This window comes from Sciurus carolinensis, chromosome 2 (assembly GCF_902686445.1).
Source record: "Sciurus carolinensis chromosome 2, mSciCar1.2, whole genome shotgun sequence".
Lineage (NCBI taxonomy): Eukaryota > Metazoa > Chordata > Mammalia > Rodentia > Sciuridae > Sciurus > Sciurus carolinensis.
Genome location: NC_062214.1, coordinates 155015346 through 155029449, shown reverse-complemented (window position 1 = coordinate 155029449; position 14104 = coordinate 155015346). Strand labels below are relative to the sequence as shown.

The 14104-nt window shown below is 43.0% G+C and overlaps 1 protein-coding gene across 2 annotated transcripts in view; it reads right to left on the bottom strand.

The window, feature by feature from the left end:
• Samd4a (sterile alpha motif domain containing 4A) overlaps positions 1-14104 on the bottom strand; it is a 208910-nt gene that overhangs the window by 114414 nt on the left and 80392 nt on the right. The gene's annotated exons all lie outside the window — the stretch shown is intronic.

Below are 14104 nucleotides of genomic sequence, written 5' to 3'. Positions count from 1 at the left end.
AACACAGCACAGAGGCTTGAACCCAGTTCTGCTTGCCTGAGGCCAATTGGCTTCATCTAGTGCCTGGCACTGTCTTTCTCAGCCCTACAGGACCTAAATCACCAGGGTCCATTCATTCTCAACTTCCTGGATGCTCTTGGGGTTTGGCTTTTTAAATGAAAAGCTATCCTTACACATGCACATTTCTTCCAAGAAACCAGATGAATTAGTAACCTACTTTCATGTAGCTCAGAGAGTCCCTAATGACCAGGAACAGACTGGATGGAGATCACAAAACTTTACCAAGAGAGTCATAAGAGGTAGTGCAGATGGGGTGGGGATGAGGAACTGGGTGAGACAAACTCATTTGGAGTCAAACAGGCAGTAAGGGGACTGAATGTTCTGCTTAGAAGAAAAAATAAGTCACTTTTCATTAAGCCATAAAGTAGTCTTGGTTGGCCACAACTTCCGATGCGTTCACAGAACGGCCACGAAACCATTTCAGTGGTCTCGGTGAAACAATGTTTTCGTCTTTACTCAGGAAAAGTGATGCTTTTCACTTGGGGGAGAGGGATAGGGAGGGAATCCCTCAAAATGCAGCAAGCACTTGAACATGATTCAGCTCTGATTCATCAAGTCTGGTGTATTATTCTAGTCATTCTAGGATTCTTGGTGCAAAATGCGTGTTCCCTACACACTTGGCAAAATCATCTTTCCATGCTACTAAATGACAGACCACTTTCTCTGACATGCTCTCAAGCTTATGATATGTTTGAGGAACTTTTCTGTGTTCTTATAAGCAGAAACTGGTAACACCTACAGGAGGCCTAATGTTAAAAGCAACATCAACAGTGGACTAAACAGAAAAGTGCTCACAAAGATTAAACTCCAGAGATGCTCTGTAGGTTGGTTTCAGCCCAACCTGACACTTGGTACACAGTTCTAGTCAAGGTGATCGTGAGATCCCTCCTTGAGAACCTGACATGGAAAACACATGCTTCAGAGGGGCCTCCGAGGAAATCAGCAGCACCTTCACCTGCTCTGAGGGACTCTGGTTCCAGGGCACATTAACCATTTAATGTGGCCCCTGTAGTGAGTGAAATAAGGGAGGAAATGTGGGCAAAGTGTGCATGTCATCCACTTCTATCAGAAACTCAGGGAGTCACCACAAACATTGAGCCCTGCTGGCTCCTGCTTCCCATGGAAGGCTTATAATTGCTATTTCCCCTCAATTTAGGTTAACAGAAGAAAAACATGGTGGCCTAATCTAAATGTCTGCTCTATCGTCTTGGGTGCTGATAGAGGGTCAGCTTTCTTTCTGCTTAAGTTTCCCTCTCGGTTGTTTCTTCTTGACCCTGCAGCATAACAGGTGGAGAGAGACAAGGTCAAACAGGGAAGCCAGACTCCCTGACTCTGTCACTCTTCAGCTTTGTGACCGTGGGCTAGTTACTTAACCCCTCCTACCTCTGTTGCCTCACCTGCAACATGGGGATGATAATAGTATTTACCTCACAAGGTGTTACAGGGAACAAACTAGGAGGGATGTTAAAGGGAATAAAACAGAAAGTACTACAGAATTATTATTACTATTATTTTTTTTCCTTTTTGAATAAATATTCAACAAATATTTATTTAATATTCACTAGATACAGTTAGGGTAAGACCTGGTTGTCCAAGGAAGGACAGAGGAAAAACTATACTAGGAAACAAAAACCACCTATCTGGGATTTGGAGAAACCAGACTCTGGACCCATCATGGCTTTTTTTGCCTGTAAACTCCAAAATCCTTCTAGAAAATTTTGAGAAATAGGTATAAGTACCATGGCAAGGATTGCAACCATGCTATCCAAGTAACCTTACAATCAATGCCACAAACAGAGGGCAGAGAGATGGCTTCCACATGGGCCAGTCTCAGGACGCATCATAAGCACAGAATTTGCACTCAGTCCTGAGGACAAGTTGGAGATCAGGAGATGGAGGTGACAGGCGGCTATTTCAAGTAGAGAAAGGATAATGGGCAAAGTTGCACAGTATTTAGGAACTAGTAAAGAGAAGATTCTGACTGTAATGAAGAACTGGATTGGGGAGAGTAGGGGGAACACACAGGGCTGGTTTGTGATGAACAGTTGGCTGTTTTGGGGGTGGAAACTGTATCAGAATGGAATTGTATCAGATGAATGTGGTGGTAGCTGCAGGAAGGACTGGGCAGGGAGAACAGCTGGAAGACAACTGTACCCATGAGGCCCGAGGAAACAGAGAGTGAGAGATAGAGTCCTCCCACCAGGAGGAAGGCAGGCCGGCACCCAACAGCTGCCCCATCCAGGGCACTGCTGGGGCCTCCCTTATCCATGGCTGTCTTCATTTAACAAGAGGAGAACACGAGCAAAGCGTTAGCACGGTGCCTGACACCTCATAAGGCCTCAGTCAACATGACCCAGAAGACCAAAGTGTGAATGGAGAATCACTGTTCACCTGTGAGTCAGTCATGGTGGGAAAACAGCAGGGGAGAGCAAAGGAGAATGGAATGGGGAGCATTCCCCAAGTCACCAGCCATGGGGGCAGGGAGAAGACAACAGAGGAGCAGACGATGGCAGGAGAGAAACAGGATGTGGAAGAGCATGCTAACCCCTCCTTGGCTCTTCAGTCACATGACATGGGGACCTGGGCACCTAGAGAAGGGTGAGCGTAAAGCCAATGCCCTCCCTGGACCTCAAACCTTGACTGACAAACATGGAGTCCTGGGGGAAGAGAAGAGATGCCCTCAGACTCTCAGCCCAAAGCTACCAGCGATGCAGACCACAGACATCTGCCTGTAGTAGCAAGACAGTTGTCACCATCATTTTCATTTCCAAGAGAAGGAAATTGGGCCGAGGTCAAATGGTGAGTTGGTAACAGCTGAAGGCAGAGCTGAGGACTTTGTCTTGGGTCTGAAAACCTGTTCCCTCCCAGCTGCTCTCAGGGCTCTTTCGCCCCGATCAGCCTTCACAAACAGAGCTAAAACTGCACTGCAAAACACGAGAGCGTGAAATTGAAAATAAAATAGGTGCTTCCACATCTACTTAAATCCACTTAATTTTAATAACTACTGAGGTTAGGCCTTGCGTGAAAGGTGGGAAGTTGATTTAAATCTTGATTTATCTCTTGGTGGACTAATACAATATTGTCATTCTGTTCAAGTGAAGAAAAGGACCACTGAAAATGTCACACTTCTTTAACTTTTCCTAAAACTAAAAGTATACCTCCTGGGAACTTTCTTCCAGTTTTAGTTTTCTATCTTGTTCCATTTCCTCCAACATAGGAGGTTCATATGTGTCTGCAGACCAACAGCAACCAAAGGGTTAATGTTCATTGTCAATCACATGAATTCTCATCTGAAGTGGGAAGCATTTATCTTCTTAGTTACACGTCTAACAATGCATGCTATTTATATACTGGTGACATCTGGCTCAGAAGCGGGGGCTGATATGATTATAAAAAAAATAATGATAATACAAACTGGTTAGCGAAGGAGTGTCCAGAATGAGGGAAAACAACTGTGCCTCTAAGCCTGCTCTAATGTGGAAGTAATTGAGAATATCAGGTGACTGGTTAAATACTTCCTGTTGGTCCGTCCTTCCACTGATCTTGGGGCCTCCTCTTCACCTCAGTGGCCAGAGCACATCCGGGTTTCTCCACAATCACCTGCTGCTTCTTGTGCCTCATTCTGTAACCAGCTGGAGGAACTCCTGTCAGTCTTGCTCAGTCACAGGTAGCTAAGAGTCTCTCATCAGATAATCTAAGAACCAAAGTTCCTTCTTTACTGAACATCAGTGGAAATAATTTGTCACTTACAGTCACTTCCTGTGCTCCAGGAGTTATATGATGCCCACTCAACTCCTTATCAAAACAGAAAATCTACTATAACTAAATGTGAGAAAACTAGGATTTCAGGTTGAGACAGCCCCTTTCTTCTGAAAGCCTGAAACATCAGTTACACAATTCTTTCAATTGACTCTAACAGCACATTTTGGTTATTCTAGACCCAGAAAAACCTCGGAACTCAGGGTTCATTAGGGAAGTTAGAGAAGATGGAGATGGATGATGATCAAGCAGGAATTAATGAGGATCAAGGAAATTCAACTAATTTCACCTGGAAATCTCTGTAGCCATCCATCTTTTCCACTGTCTGCTCCAAATTTGGACCAGTGCCCTAGGGGCAAAAGACAAATCCATCCATCTTAAAAGTCCACTCAGGTGAAATGCCATTCAACTGTGGTATTTCCAGGACAGTAGAGAGGAGCCACTTCTTTTCTAGTTAACCCATCAGGCATCAGTGGTTCCCAGTAACTTGAGAAAAGCATCTGGTTTATGCTCTAGAATAAAATCCCTGAGTGAAAAGCCCTACAAACTCTTACTGAAATGACTGAGGGTGTCCTGTTGGTTGGAGGTGGGTGAATTCATGCTTTGCCATGAAGGTCAAGTCTTGGAGTACTTATTTTTGGGATGTGCATTCCCTCAGTGAATAGGAATCCCATAATCATACCTGCTTTTATGATTTCAAACATTCCATGTTAGCATGAACTATAGCACATTCATATGGCTTTTATTGTTAAAGATAACAACCACCACACTGTAAAATATTATTCTTCCTGAGGGTTCTCAAATACCTCTGTTAACATAGTCCAGTATCTACAGTATTCTCACATTTTTCCCCTGCCATTGTTTGTGCTCTGGTAGAGTCTAGACACAGCCCAGAAACTGAGGAAGATCTTCCCGAAATGTTTTTAATCCAAAGAGAACAGAAAACAACCTCACACACATTGGACGTTAGGACATTTCCAATAAGATTTTTTTTCACTATTTTCTGAGAAATATGTATATTCTTGAACTGTCTAACTTAAGTCAAACTTGAATACATCAAAGCTTATTATTTTAAGGAACTGTGTGTGCATGCACATGCATGTACATGTTTGGCATTCATGTAATTAAACATATATGTCAAACAGCTCAAGCCAAATATCACCTCTTTGATGGAATGAGGACTTTGAAACATACTCCGTTGTTCAACTCCAAATGTTTTCTCCCTTCTTTCTTTCAGAGTCAGATTGCAGGAGCATTTAGGTTTTTTGAACTCAACTATGTTGCTTAAGGAGAGTGCATTTGTGAGAGCCTGTGAAGAAGGTCCTGCCCGGTCCCCCTCAGTCAGCATGTGACCCAGATGAACATGGGAAGGGAGGAGTGTGTCTGCCCTCTCCTCAGTCTGGCTCAGTTTTCTTGTAACCTGTGTAGTGCAAGCATCTTGATATGCTCAATAGACACACTGCTTTTACACAATGTGACTGGCTGTTGCCACTTCGAAAGAAATCCTTTAATCCCATGTGATCGGGACAGTTAATCTAAAAAATTGGTTGAGATATGGAATCATACAAATTATACATACATATGTATACATATACATTTATATAATCAAGGTGTCCTGTATAAACCAAGAAATTTGCGGAATCTGTTTAGGTTTTTGACTCTCCCCTCAAATCTTTTAGAGTTATCTTGCTTGCATTTAATTTCACTTTTTTAAAAGCAAATTCACCATTAGCAAGGCTTTTAGCATTAGGCCACAATGTAGTTTTCATAGTAAGAGTTCTCTATTTCACACTGATTTCATCCTTTCTTCAAAAAGGACAAGTACAACTGGCATAAACAGGTTTGGGACACAACTGTCAACAGGTTTCCAACTGACCTGATGGGATAGGTGGAAGGGCCCTTAGGGCCCCATAGAAGTAAAGAGAATTGGAAATGAATTAAATGAGCTTCAATTGTACCTCATGTGAGGCTCAACCAAAGAAATAGCTGATGATCTATTCTGAGGCTGGAGGGAGAAAAAAATGAACCAGTTGGAACAGCAAAGGGACAGTAGATTGGTCTCTGCTCTGAAGACTTTCTAAGGATTTAATTTTATCTGTTCAGTTTTTCTCTTACAGACTCTTGGATAAACCCTATCATTCATAAGATCCAGTAATACTGCTGAAAACAGAACGGAAAGAGAAAGTAGTCCTGCTACCCAGAAAAACTAAAGGATAATGTATATGTATTTGATGTTCCTAATTCTTCCTGTGGGTGTGGAGGTTCAAGTTGTGTCTTAAAAATCTTTGACCAAAAACTCTAATCCCTAAAATTCTGACTGCACTGAAATGTCAGCTTCATTATCTTGGTTCAGTATTTAAGACCCCACCCACCACTTTATTCATCACTGTTATATGGGACTTGGATAAGAATATTTGGATGAAAAAGTATCTGAGGCTGGATTCAGTCTCAATGTCAAGCACAGACTAGCTAATTCCAACTTAAAACACTTGCAGCTCTGAGGGACGGTGTATTTGAAGAGCCTTTCTTTAGCTCGAGTTTTATTTATTTATGATTTGTTATTTACATCCCGTCTTTTCCATGAAGGATTTGAGGAAGCTTAGCTCTCCAGTTAAACTCATTCCTCATCGGCCCAGTCACTTCTCTCTCACCCTGCTACGTCCTCTTCAATCAAGTAGTTTCCCCAGTGTGATCAATTAACTTGGACTCCTGTGGTCTGGGCCTTCCGCTGAGCAACAAAGACTGTGCGTCCACAGAGTCTGTGACCTTTGGTTAGCTGCCCAGGCACAGGGAGCAGCCCCGGCAGCACAGGAAGCCCTGGCAGAACTTCCCAGGGCATCCCCTTGGGTGTCCAAGACCTCTCTGGGGGTTGCCATGGGCTGTGAAGACTGCCTAGAAATCAGAGGGTCCTTGGTAGCTCCAGACTCTATGCCAATGGAGCCGAGAGTAGTCACAAGGACCCTCCCTTGAGAGAGATGTAGGGCATCAGTAAATGTCCTTCCCAACAGGATCTTACCAATAAGTCCAATAACTGCACCCTTTGTGCAAAACAGAGAAAACCTCAACCTCAGTTCTTAGTGGATATCCACCTATGTCAAGTCTGACTCAATAGAGCAAAATATTCCGAGGAATTATTTCCACCCACCATTGATCCTTCTGAAATGACTAGGCCACCTAACCTGTGCTTATGTTTTATATCTATTATTTAGTGACAAAATACCTGCCAGAGGCATATTTGAAGAACCTCAGGTCAGAGCTGCCACATGTGGCTGCAGAAACAAGGCCCTGAGTGCCCATGTGCCTGGGATTTACTTCTGTCTGCCAAATCCGACTGCTTTCTCCGGCTCCCAACCCTTTGCTCTTGGCTCTTCCATGTGGGAGTGTGGCCACCAATCTCAATGCCTACTCCATACGTCTGTTCCGGGAGAGTGGATAAAGCCCTGTATTCAATCACACACTTCCCTCCACCCTTCTGTTACCTAGCCTGCCCACCTGTGAATTCTGCTCTCCGAGAAGATAAGCATTCAGCACCTGGTAAAAAGTGGTTACTGTAAAGGGATGTCCCAGATGCTTTGGGCCATCTGGAGATGTTTTTCCACCAGTAGGGACAACTTTGAGGTGAGCCAGCCACTCTGTCCCATCAGCCTTTTTTGCAACTAAAAGCAGACATCTGGGAAGAACTGACTGAATCTCTGGGTGTGATCTGCAGTTGTGGAATAGTATGAAACCAACTTGCACGCATAAGGGATGAATCAATGATTCACACTAAGAGGTTCAATAAGGATTGAGATCAATGCACAAAGAGAAGATTTGAATGCTGGCTTCGACCAGGGTGGGAGCCATCTTCACAGAATGGGAAACTCTGGGATATTTTCCTTAAGGGTCTAATTCGATGCCTGCTTGAATCTGCTAATTAGCACTCTTTTCTAAGCATCTGGCTAACCAATCACAGATTAAAATATAGCAGATATACCAGAGGAAAAGCTTCAAACTCTTTGGGACTAGAAAAGGAAAAAAAAAAATCTACAGAACCCATATTGTATATCTGAAATATAGGCATATAAAGAATTTTTATTCTATATTATTCTAATCTAATATTTCAAGGTAAGTAAATTTATATCCTCTTAGATATAAAACTATAGACCAAAAAAAAAGTTTGAATCACATTTTTCTATTTATAAAGTGCTTCCAAAAATTTTAAAGCTACCATTATTATTATAGACTTGCTTGACAGATGAGGAAACTAAGGCTCTAAAAATAACAAGTGTTTGGCCTGAGGTCCAGATCTCTAGTGTCTTGACTCAAAGTCCTTTGTACTTATTGCTCTACAATGTTCATACCATTTACAGATCAAGTCTGTAGGGGGAAACCTTTTAGAGAACTAAAGACATCTAAAGAGCATATAGTTGATAGGCTTGCCTGAATCCTCTCTCTGTGTCTGCTCACCAAATTTCAGATTGTAATAGGCTAATAATTCTATAGCTAAAAGGAGAGGAGGTACATGTTAGGATATTAAGTCTAATAATACAAGCCATTCAAAGGTGCTGGTGGAAAATTGTGTGTGAATCTCATTTCATAAAATGACTATATAAAGGTTGTCTAAGGGGGCAGTTGTTGACATAAGGGGATGCTAAACTTTTGATTGTACTTCTTGAGGAGTTGTTTTCTCCAGTATTTCCATGCAAAGCACAAGTGTAGAAATCAGTCATGCTGGAAAATAAGCTGTGATAAGCGAATTTACTACTCTCAGCATCAAGGTGGTCTGCTCCCACCTATTCTCAGCTGCCATCCTCCTGGTCCTGGAAACTTACGGCCTCCTGGGCTCTTGCTTCCCACACATTCTTTAGTAAACACTTCTAAGTATTAGAAAGAACTTCCTTCTGTTCTTTGCAAACAGAAGTCACTTTGTGGCAGAACTATGCCGGGGCACATGCACACAGGGAGAAGCAGATGGCTGAGTGGCAACTGCCTGGACTTTTGTCTGTGGCCCATCACTTCCTGGAACAAGTTACCCAGCTTCTCGGAGGATTGGTTTCCTCAATTAAAATACAGGGGAAATAAAAAATAATGTCTACTTTCTCCATTCTTCTGAGGACAAAAGGAAATCAGATAATTTATAAATGACACAGCACCATGGAAAGAAAATATCTAATCAGTGAAGTTTGGGAAATTAGATTTGCTGAGACCCTGGGACAAGGGAAATTATATTGACAAGGGACCTTCAGGTCTTCTTCCCAGCACCCCAGCACACCCCCAGTGAGGAACCAGGGCACCTGAACTGTGCCAGTGGTTGAGTGACAGGGCTCTCGAGGGGAGAAACTGGTAGTTTTCGAACTACATTTCCAGAGTCCAGAGTCACTCACATCTTAACAGTGAGGCTCCTTGACTTTTATTTATGTAAAGCAACTTCAGTAGAGTATCCAGGTAAATGTTTGCTGAAGAATGAGAAAGAGGACAAAGATTCATCAATGCATGATTCGTGGTCCAGGGAAAGGAAGGAAGAGAGAGAGAAAAGCCCAAAACAAAAACCCATGAAGCCCAAACAAAAGAAAGGGTCCTAATAGGAATGAATGGACAATACCAGGGCAGGTGGTTGGGGTCTAGAACCTGTGAGACTGATACAGCTGTGGTGCATCCGACCATGTTGCAACCTGCCTGCACACCTTACCAGTAGACATTTGGATCCCTCCAGCCCTGAAGAAGTTGAGTAATGCTCAAGATATCTGGGTTACCCTGGTGTGTAAAGCAAATGTTAGCATGTGCCTGGGTCTGAAAAAGACAGGGGAAACCTCTGTATGGGACCAAGAAACAGCCAAAACAATGTAGACTTGCAATCTTAAACATCTCCTTTGTGTATCATAGTCAGAAATGGGCTGTAGTCCTGGACCCAAGTCTCATTTCCTTGCCTGATTCCTTCCTCATGATGTCAAGACTTCAAAGGTGCTCTATGAGACAGGCGTCCCCAATTTATGGGTATGCACACTGAGTCTCAGAGAATGCCGTGGGTCATTCTGGTTTAAACACCAGCCTGGCCCTCACACCAGTGCTCTTCCTGTCTACCTTATAGTATGTACGTAGCAGGAGCCAGATCAGTGGGTACGTCTTGCTGGTCAGGAGGTGCCCAGCCAGTAGGTGTAAATGATTTTTTAGTCAGATGTGAATGTCAGAAGATGTAAGAGTAAAATAAGAACAAGTGTGATGGACAAAGAGGAGAGAGGCTTGCAGGAACCATGGGAAGATTGAATGACCTTCACTTGGAGGCTGAGTGTTGCACGGTGCTGGGCCAGAGTGACAGTGGGAAGATCACAAATGGCACAGAGAAGTCAAGTCAGTGACACAGCTGGATAAGGAAGAGGCTCTTGTTGCACAGCTCAGCTGTAACAGGACAGCTAATTAGAGCAGGGTGTCACAAGCTTTTAGACATATGAGTCCTGGGCTCAGGATGGGGACTTACCTAGAGGTGGGACTTGGTTATCATTTGCTCAGAGAAGATGACTGAAATGTTGGAGCTGTCTGAGGCCTGCAGGAGAATGTAGCACAGCAGTGGTAATACAAGAGGGACACGGAGCTCATGTGAGGTCGTCTGGGAGTTCTGTGGCCCTAGCCTAACACTTATAATTAATGGAAAGCCAACTAGTTACTTCTCTCATAAGCTCCTCTCACATCCACTTCATGGATTTCAATTAAAGAACATTCTTGGTTTCAAGGACCTAGAACCTAAGGCCAGGCTGCTCTCTTGAATTAAAGATGTCTTTATACCTGCAGAGTTTCAGCTCCTGGAATGAACAGGACCTGACCACCAAGAAATCTGTAGACTATCCAAGCCAAGAGTTGCAGAGCAGAACCCAAAGAGGACATTGCACCTCTGTGGAATGGCTGGTCCTTCATTGACTGTTTTAAGCAGTTCTTAAAATTGTCACTTATTTGGCATGACTGACCTGTCCTAGCAGCACAGTTGGCCCCCAAGAAGGAGTCTGGAGGTCGTTTTACATGGAGCGCATCACTGCAGAGAACTAGACAGGTGTCTGTGCCTTAGCAGAAACCCCAGAACAGCCTTGACAGCAGGCTGCGACACTTCTCAGCAGAAAACCCTGACTACCAAGCTAGAAATAGTCAGCGCTTCCAGCCACCTCGCCTCTTCTCCTCGGAAACCTAGCATCTGTCTGACTTCTCTACTGGCAATGAACAGACAAGACAAGTACACAGCCCAACCACACAGTTCATTCTAGCTGCCCTGGAATGGAGAGGAGGAAACCTGTGCTTAATGGGCTGGGAAGGCAGCAGATCTGTGAGGAGAAAACAAGAAACTCTAATGTAGGAACCAACAGCATGTGAACTGACTCACAGAAGAAAAGAGTCAACTGATTACCAGTTTAAATTTTTCATTACACCCCAGGCAGGTGGTGGGTGGATCAACTTGCCTCAGTGGCCAAGGTATCTGGAATATTTCATAGTGAAATATTTTAATGGTCAATAATAACTATAATTTGTCACTATATGTTTAATGAGGAAATTGGAAAATGAACCATTCCACAGGTGTTAGACACATCTACAGATAAGATGGACTCTATGCATTCCTATAAAAGGCATCCCAAATACCAGTCAAGTTGCCCTTGACTTCCATAGTAAAACAGTCAAGTCTCTCCAGGGGAATGCAAAATGGGGGAAAAATCAGATCAGTTATTGCTTTTCCCTTTGGGCTTGGCAAAATATGACAAAGCAAATAAATAACTACTTGCAGAATCAGCTTTACTATTATTCTTGCCAATTTTAAAGAACTTCTCTGTAAGTATCTCAGCATCTCTCAGTATCTAGCAGACAGGTTCATGTGTGACATGTCAAAAACAATGGGACTTTACCACCACTAAATAAGCCAAAGTCCAAACTCAAGATATAAAGGCCAAACAAGGGTGACCCTAGGAAAAGAAGCTGGCAGGGGTCACACACCATGAGTAGAACCTCTCCAAGGTGTGACTTGGAGAGCGGAGCCTTTGACGATTTCAGCTTAAATATCCCTCCCCACATCAACAGGAATAGTCAACTGAAAATGTGATCCATGAAAAACAATCTCGACAGAATGACATCATTTGAAAATCTATTGAAATGATGGAAGGTAACAAATGGAAAACAAAAGTTAGCGGAGAGTTAAGTTCCTACAATAAGGAAAGGTAAAGGGTAAGAATCCAACCAATTCTGACTATCTGATTCTTATTTCCCATGCCCACCACCAAACTAACTTACTCGACCCTATTAGCAATATTAAATATTGTTCATGTCAAACACCCTTCTAAGCCCTTCATGCGTATTAACTCTGTTCCTTATCCAAACACACCAACGTGGGAAATGTTATTCTTCACATATTACAGATGACAAAATGGAGGCACAGTGGTCAAATAATTGTCCAATATCACAAAACTCGTAAGAGGTCACACCTGCATTTGTACCCAGCTATGTCTCCCTAATCTGTGCTCTTAACCACAATGCCTTGCTGCCTCTCAACAAAGAGAAATGTCCAAGGAAGAGAAAAAATGATGTCAGTGAAGTAGAATGGTCTCTCCTTAACCTTGCAGGAATAAACTCTGTCAACCATTCCCACTCCTTTGATTCTGTGTCCCTCAAGGAAGGTGGACACTGTGATTGCCACCTAGTATCTCCCCCACTGTGGGGAGGGCATGGGATTTGAGCAGATGGATCCACTGATGAGATCTCTGAAAAAAGTATATCTTCTATCTGCAAGCTGATATTTCTGTTTGTGGATTAGACTCCAGTGAACTTAGGAAGTCTCAGTCTTTCCAAGTCACCATGAGACAACTGACAAAAACCAAGCTGTAGATCTGCAAAGCTGAAGCTCAGATTCTAGTCTCTGGTGGTGGTGGGGAAGCAGTAGGCCTTAAAATCCAACCTGAAATAGTCAGCCAACCTAATTTACTCCTCTGCTACATGAACTACCCGAGAGGAAAGAAAAACAAATATCACCTACTGAGCACTGACCATGCACGTGTCAGGCACTGATGAACCTCCATGTACTCCATCTTCCTTGCTCATCTTCCCACACTCTCCCTGGTGAGAGGCACGGGGAGTTCCCAAGTATCACAGATCAGCCCTACTTCTGGGACAAAACTTTTGCTGACATATGACTAAAGGTGAAAAATCTGGATAATACTGTATGAGTCTTTCCTGAAGTTCCACATATAGAGGATAGAAGATTCTCCTTTATTCTGAAATTAAATTCTTCCTACTTCTGATGTTGAAATGTCATCTTTTCTGAAGGGATTGTGATATTACACAACAATTTTAACACTGCTGTTTTTAATATCTTTACCTCAGGATAAAATCTAACACTCTGTTGAGCCTCCTCTATTAAAAACATTTTTTGTTGTTAAAAACATTTTTTGTTGTTGTCGTTGTTGGATCCTGAAACCCTAAAGTGTGAGGTCACTGACCTGGGCTAACATCCTGGCTTCAGCCAGGAAGGGAATTCAGAAAACAAAAAGGTAACCCCAGTGAGCCAAAATGTACCCAGTGTTGCTGCTGTCTTCCTTGCAAAGCTCTGATCTGACCTCTAGTTACTTCTTAAGTCCCCAGTGGCTGCTACCAGTAGGAATTCCCTGTCCTTCCTGTCCAAGCTGACATGCTGGGCAGAGTTCAGGACACAGCTTTAAATGTGGTTTCCTGATTAAAAGGGAGACTCCAGTTAGGCAGGAAGGAACTCAAGCTTGAATATTATATGTCATAGTCATCTACCGCCTCTTAGGAATGAAAACATCCCAGAAATGACCTGGAGCAAAATATCATTCCTGAGAAAACCCCCAACAACCCAGGGAGGAACTCTTACCACCGATCTTCACCTTTTATGTCTTCTTTTGGCAATAAAGTGACACACTGAAGACTCAGTCACCCTAAAATACTTAAAAACCAAATAATATTTGGAACAGCAAATAGTGATGAAAAGAAATAAGCACTAAGAGTAACCAGGTGTAGCATCTGTACCTAGCTAGCAGCACACCCATGAAGTCAGGCGATGGGTAGCTGACTTGGCTCTGCCACCTACTTGCCTTGGAATCTCAGGGGAAATGATTCTCAGAAGACCTGAGAATCATCTGGTCACATTAAATCCTAAAATTTAAAATAAGATGGCTGGTCATGTTAAACCCTAAAATGCTGTGATTCTATTTAGTGCCTGGGAGAAGCACAAGCTAATTTCATATGTCAAGAAGGACAGTGAGAAGTGATGTTAAGAAAGAGTTTCTTGGAGAAATGGTGGCAAATTCCTGAAGGGTCTCGA